The sequence below is a fragment of the Filicampus tigris genome, chromosome 2 (genome assembly GCF_054856515.1).
Source record: "Filicampus tigris isolate MCC_2025a chromosome 2, RoL_Ftig_1.0, whole genome shotgun sequence".
Lineage (NCBI taxonomy): Eukaryota > Metazoa > Chordata > Actinopteri > Syngnathiformes > Syngnathidae > Filicampus > Filicampus tigris.
In genome coordinates this window covers 27,789,703-27,795,914 of record NC_141218.1, presented here as the reverse complement: position 1 = coordinate 27,795,914, position 6,212 = coordinate 27,789,703, and the positions used below count along the sequence as shown (strand labels likewise).

At 43.0% G+C, this 6,212-nt stretch overlaps 1 protein-coding gene across 2 annotated transcripts in view; it reads right to left on the bottom strand.

Annotated features, from left to right (window-relative positions):
- The window catches only part of lingo2 (leucine rich repeat and Ig domain containing 2), a 298,342-nt gene extending 292,882 nt beyond the window's left edge, over positions 1-5,460 (bottom strand). For both annotated transcript variants that reach the window (XM_086023923.1, XM_086023922.1), the window contains exon 1: positions 4,957-5,460. The gene's annotated coding sequence lies outside the window, so the exon portion shown is untranslated. The remainder of the gene's footprint in view (positions 1-4,956) is intronic.
- Between the last annotated feature and the right edge of the window lie 752 nt (positions 5,461-6,212).

The window sequence follows — 6,212 nt, the reverse complement described above, 5'->3', positions numbered from 1 at the left end:
CCCCCCCTCTCCATGTCCTTGAATAAGCTAAAAATACAGTGTTGTGCTTTTGAGTGAAGGACTTGTTTTTGACAGTGCCCTCCAAGTTGAATAGCATCACTATATTAATAGCACATACAGGACATGCTGGGGCGTAAGCCAGAAATTTTTCAGTAGGGTGGCCAGGGTGACACAACCTCTCAGTGAAGGGTGGCCAGGCGTGTCATTCTTTAATCATACCATCCACAGGCAGGGTTTCATGAAATAAAATTCACACATATGCAGATCAGTGCCCATCACACTCATAATCAAGCAGGAACAAGTCTAAGTAAAGAGTAACATTTTGCCGATTATCTAATACATAACGCAATTTTCTTTAGCTTTTTCGTACTATCCCAGAGTACTCATGCACTGATTTGCTAGCAAACAGCTAGTGATCAATTGTCACGATGGCCGACATCATTTTGCATACTGCATACGGCACATTCATTCAAAGCATATCTAAAAAGCACAATGACACAACAATCTTTTAATTCATCACATTTCTAAACATTGCTTTTTGCTTAGGTTTGTTCCTGCTTGGATTATGAGTGTGTGTGCACGATTGGTATATATGTGCATTTTATTTCATGAAATCACAACTGTGGATGGTAGGAAAAAGAATGACTTGTCGGCCATGTTGTTTGCTTGCTATGGCGTGAAAAGTAAGGATTTTGATCGATATTGACTATAAGCATCAAAATGTTCTTTATTCAGGATTATTGTTCATTTAATGTTTAAATATTCAGTTAAATAAAACATTAAAAGTATAAAAGTTAATATAACTCATGGTAGAGGGGTCAGATATCAACATTTTCCCCTAAGTGTGTAACCGTGTACAGTAGCTCCACCTCTGAGTACATGGTTTTAAATTGACAAATAGGTTGCAGGTTGGAACTGTGTTAAAATGCCATGGTCATTAATTCAACTGGTCTATGTTGATGCATAGTTCCCAATGTGCAATAGGTACTGTATCTTTATGTGGCTTTGCTATTTAACCAAGACAAAGACATAGTTAATGTGGGAGATGTTCATGTTTTTGGTCACTGATAGTGTAGTGGTACACACGCCTGAGTTGTGTGCGGGCAGCGTGGGATCGATTCCCGCTCAGCGACGGTGTCTGTTTGTGCCCTGCGACTGACTTGCGACCAGTTCGGGGTGTAGTCTGCCTTCGCCCGTTGATGGCTGGGATAGGCTCCAGCACCTCCCCGCGACCCTGTATAGGATAAGCGGTTTGGAAGATGACACATGTTCATGTTTTTAGTCATGTTTATGTCGCACCTACAATGTCATTGTTAAAACAAAACTTATTTACTGTAAAATGTCATTGAGGATGGAAAAAAAAAAACTTTCAGTATGACAGTATTAAAGTACAAGTATAGCTCTAATATGTATTATTTTGAAGTATTTGGGTAAATAACTTTTTTTCTGGTGAACAAGAGCAGGGTTGTTAGCTGTGCTAATTAGCTAGCCTTGCTAGCAAGTCTACAGTAGTTAGATCACCAATTGCAGACATGTTAACTCTCAAGCTGGTTGTAAATTCTAACTTCAAGACAACGTTGCACTTACTGTATATATTAATGTTACTTTGAATTAGTTGATGAATGACGAGTGGCGCTGTTGTAAATTTTTTATTGTACAATTTTATTTATATAGCGCATTTCATAACAGCTAGCGCTGTAACAAAGCACTTTACATATAAATACAATAAATAAAACAAAAAACAATAAAAGGCTGAGGTACATGTATTAATAAATATAGACATAAATAATATATAAAATATAAATAAATAAAGCCAATTAATTGACATAAAACACTATATACAATTGACAAAAAGAGCCGAAAATTTCAGGTTTGATCAAAAGCCCGAGAAAAGAAATGTGTCTTCAACCGGGTTTTGAAAATGGACAGAGAGGGGGCTTGCCTAACAACCAATGGGAGGTCATTCCAGAGGGAAGGACCAGCGACAGAAAAGGCTTGATCACCTCTGAGGCTCCGCTTGGTCCTCTGCACCTCGAGCAGCGCCTGGTCCGCAGGCCAGAGTCTGCGGGAAGTTGCATAGGACTGGAGGAGCTCGGAGGAGCTCGGAGCGGGACGCCGGAGCGAGGCCATTTAATGATTTAAAGACAAATAGGAGAATCTTAAATTGAACCCCGAAATGCACTGGGAGCTAGTGAAGGGAGGCCAGAATTGGTGTTATGTGCTCGATCTTCCGAGCTTCAGTTAGTAGGCGGGCAGCAGCATTTTGGACCAACTGGAGACGTTTGAGGGAGGACTGGCAATCTGGAGATCAGTCGCTGGCAAATTTCCTATGCACATCCACTTACCAGCTAGGGGTATCGTGAGTGGATTGAATTGTTTACAACTGTTTGAACTACGACAGCTTTTTAGCTGCCACCAACCACCTCAGTATTATGTGATGATGAAGATGGTGATGATGAACATGATGCGGACTGGAGCAGCCAGGGGCAATTACGAGAATATTTAAGATTGCATAATAACACAACAATATTGGTTTTGTTGTACGCTTTCACTTTTTATTGCATTATTTTGCAATTGAAAATAATTATTGCAAAATATTGAAAATAATTATTGCAAAATAAGGCAATGTTATTTTAGGAGGAGAACGAACGTCTTCCACTTCCGGGTCATAGCTTTCAGTGGTTTTATTTCCCTCGTCAGTGAAATGGGCGTTCACTATAGGGCAGACTATGTCTGTGAGAACAGTACTGCAGGGAGAGATCGCACATGAAAAAGGGCACTCCAGTGTTGTTCAGGCTTAGCAAGGCAGTCCCTTTTGAAAAAAACCCAACACGCCAGCCGGGACTTGACCCAGTTATGGACGAATAGAGGGACGAACAATAACCTACCTGTGTCCGTGCTTAGTCCGTCCTTTTTAAAAGAGTTTTCGTCCTCCGTCCAACCAGCCACAAAATGGGTGTCCGTCCAAGACGGAGGGACCGTTACGTCCCAGGGACGGAATGCCCAGCTCTGGTACTTTTTATTAAAAACAAAAGCACATTTTGCATAAACTTCCTCTCTCAAGCCGCCATATTTGAAAAATACCCAAAAGTTTTTCGACAAGGGAAACGTTTAACTGCTCACACAAACAACGGGAGGGGTAGGGGGTCATGTCACTTTGCCTGCACTGATGACTCAAAAAAAACAAAACAAATACAGCTAATGCTTCTGATGGAAAGTTTTAGTGGTTTTGAAACCATGAATTTCTAAAACCGACCAATGCCTATTTGGCGGCCTTGAGATTTGATTCTACCCTGCTCAAATTCAAGTCACCAAATGCAATCCTAGAACATAAGCAAGACCAATTTCTCTGACGCTGGGTAGCACATCATACCTCAAAAAGCCAAGACATTCTTGAGGTGTCATGTTACTGGATGCAGATTCAAGACATCTTGTGCCAGATGCAAACAAAGCTGCCTCCTGAGTAACATTACTCAGTAGGTAGCATTCACATTACCTTATGGTTTTATCCTTCTTTTAACAGTGACTGCAATATTGCAAAACACCACAGGGACTAGTTATAGACCACCATTACACTTTTTAATATCATGCACCCCTGGGGGTGCCCCACAATTTGGGACTCCCCTAAGTGTAAGACTGCACCCTGAGGGACACCTACAACAACATTTTACCAGGAAGCAGCAAGGCAACATTTAATGCTAGTAAACCACAAAATAAATCCTGTCGTTTCCTATGTGTGAGAAGCTGCCGTCAACAGCGGTGAATAATGCCCACACCCCTGCCCATCCGTCCGTCTGTCCGTCCGGTGAGTCAGTGGCTGCATAATCACCCCCCTACAGAAAAAAATATCCAGGAAAACGGGTGTCTTTTGTCTCTGGGTGTTGAGGATTAAAAAAAAAGACCAAAAAAAAAACCCCCAATAAAAACACTGAATACACTCCCTATTACACAGACACAGACGAGGATTTCACACAGTTAATGGCTTGGGCACACCTAATTCAAAGCAGAGGCTTATCTCTGTCATGAAATACAAGAACATATATGTTTTGTTCTGTGCTTTTAACTCATTCACTGCCAGACATTTTCAGACCCTCTTTTACCCTTACATTTGAACAAAAAATAAATTAATAAAATAAAATAAATAAATTCCTGGGATTGAATGGCTGGACTGTGAAATGACAAATACATTTGTCTTTGGCAGTGAATGAGTTAATCACACCTTGACACTCAATAAAACATTAAAGCCAGTTGGTAGGGGGAGAAGCCTCTCACCCACGCAGACACCAGTTACACTAAAATCCACTCAAATATGGCCTGATACGTGGACTAAGCAACTAAAACGTTTGAGTGCATCCATGCAGTCGGACTGCTTTGCAGTGGTCACTTGAGCCACCTATCGGCTTGTCATCAACTTCTCATCGTGCACTGCACAGGGGAAATACTTCTTATACGCCTTCAACACACAAAAGGGGACATTGAATTGTCACCGGGTAGGTTCAGTCATTTTAAATATTTCACAAGGGTGCACCCACCACGCCAGGATGCACATGAATATTTTAGAAGCTTTTTTTTCCCCTTCACCTGCCTGTCTGGTGGTGATGCAACACACATGAAGCGTTTAACTTTTTCAGAGGGCGAAACAACATCCCAAAAAGGGGCAGCAACAGCAGAAGGCTGAAACTGGAGACATGGAAGCGAGTCACAATGAGTCCTCTGTGATGGTGGGCTTTAACATGCACACAGCATCTCGTTAGGGGGTGGTGGTGGACGGCAATTCCACGCGCTCAGGTGCAAACTGGCGCACAGTTATGCGTGCACAAGTATGCAGTCACAGTGGGAGCGCGCATCACATCGCACCCCCCCACCACCACTCCCAAAAAGGAAGAGTGGTGAGCTAAGCAGACATTCGGGTGTCAGTGTATTGCAACTTTGCGCAAACGATGCGTTTAGGCTTACCTCGCAGCAGCAGGAGAAAAAAAAATCCTCCTCCAAGTCTCTCTCTCCCCGACTCAATCCGAATCCAATCTGAATTTACTTAGAGCGACGCACACCTAATCCGTGTGAAAGGAAAGAGAGGATTGTGAGGAATGCGTCCGTCTGTAATTCCTCCACCTCGATGGTGAACTTGAAGATTTCCACAAGGGCTACTCGTCGCCTTCTTCCTTCGCGGCTCCGACCGGGCGGTGCACCCCCCTCTGAGAAAAAAAAAAAGGGGGGCAAAAAACTGCACAGGGTAGTGGTGGTGCGAAGGAGTGGAAACTTTCAAGCAGCTCAAGCCCAGAAAAGAGAAAGGGACGGCAGACTATTCCTCTCGGTCGTGTGTCCTCCCGTCATCTATTGATTTTGGCCGCTCGCGCGTCTCTTCCGCTCAGCGCCACCTGCTCTCCGGAACATCGTCTCATGCAGGATGGATGCTGAGACAGCAGCGGAATTGGGAGACTCGCTCGCTCTCTCTCCCTCTCCACCGCTCTCTCTTTCTCTCGCTGTCCTCCCACACGCCTCCTCCTCCTCCTCCTCCCTGCACCTTGCCTTCCCTCGCTCCTCCCCATCTTCATCATAGTTCCCTCTCACTTCAGCACTTTCTCACGCATTCCCACTCAACCACGAGGCACGCTTCAAGCCGATTAGCTTCAAATAGCGTCACATAATGAGTAATCACATAAACAACAATAATTCATTAAAAATAGATACATTTTTTATTATTATTTAAATGCTGTTTTTAGAGGAAGTAAGGTATAAGCAAATGTGGGTAGGTCTGCGGGTAATGAGACCAAAAGACGTACTAGACATTTTTTTCGGTGTATGTTAATTTTGAATTTTCTACAAATAAATACTACAAATCAGTGATTCCAGTGCTTTAAGTGGAAAACAATCAAATAAGTGCCTGTACGGCCCTTATTCAACTGTTGCCAGGTGGTGGGTAACAGCAGATAAGTTAATAAATAAATAAATAAATCCTTGGTCGTTTGACCAGTAGTCTGGCCATTCTTCTTCTGTGCAATTACTGTTGACATAGCTAGCAACAAGTAAATCAGAAGCCCTTAACATCACTGCTAGCTGCTAGCTGGCTGCTGTTAACTTGCAAGATTATCGTGAGTCATCACCCCCCCCCCCCCCCCAAAAAAAAAAAATTTGGGCCCCTTTGGAGCCTACAAGGTGAAACTGTTGTTTGTCCAGAATGCCAAATCACCCATCAAAACATCATGCCAAAC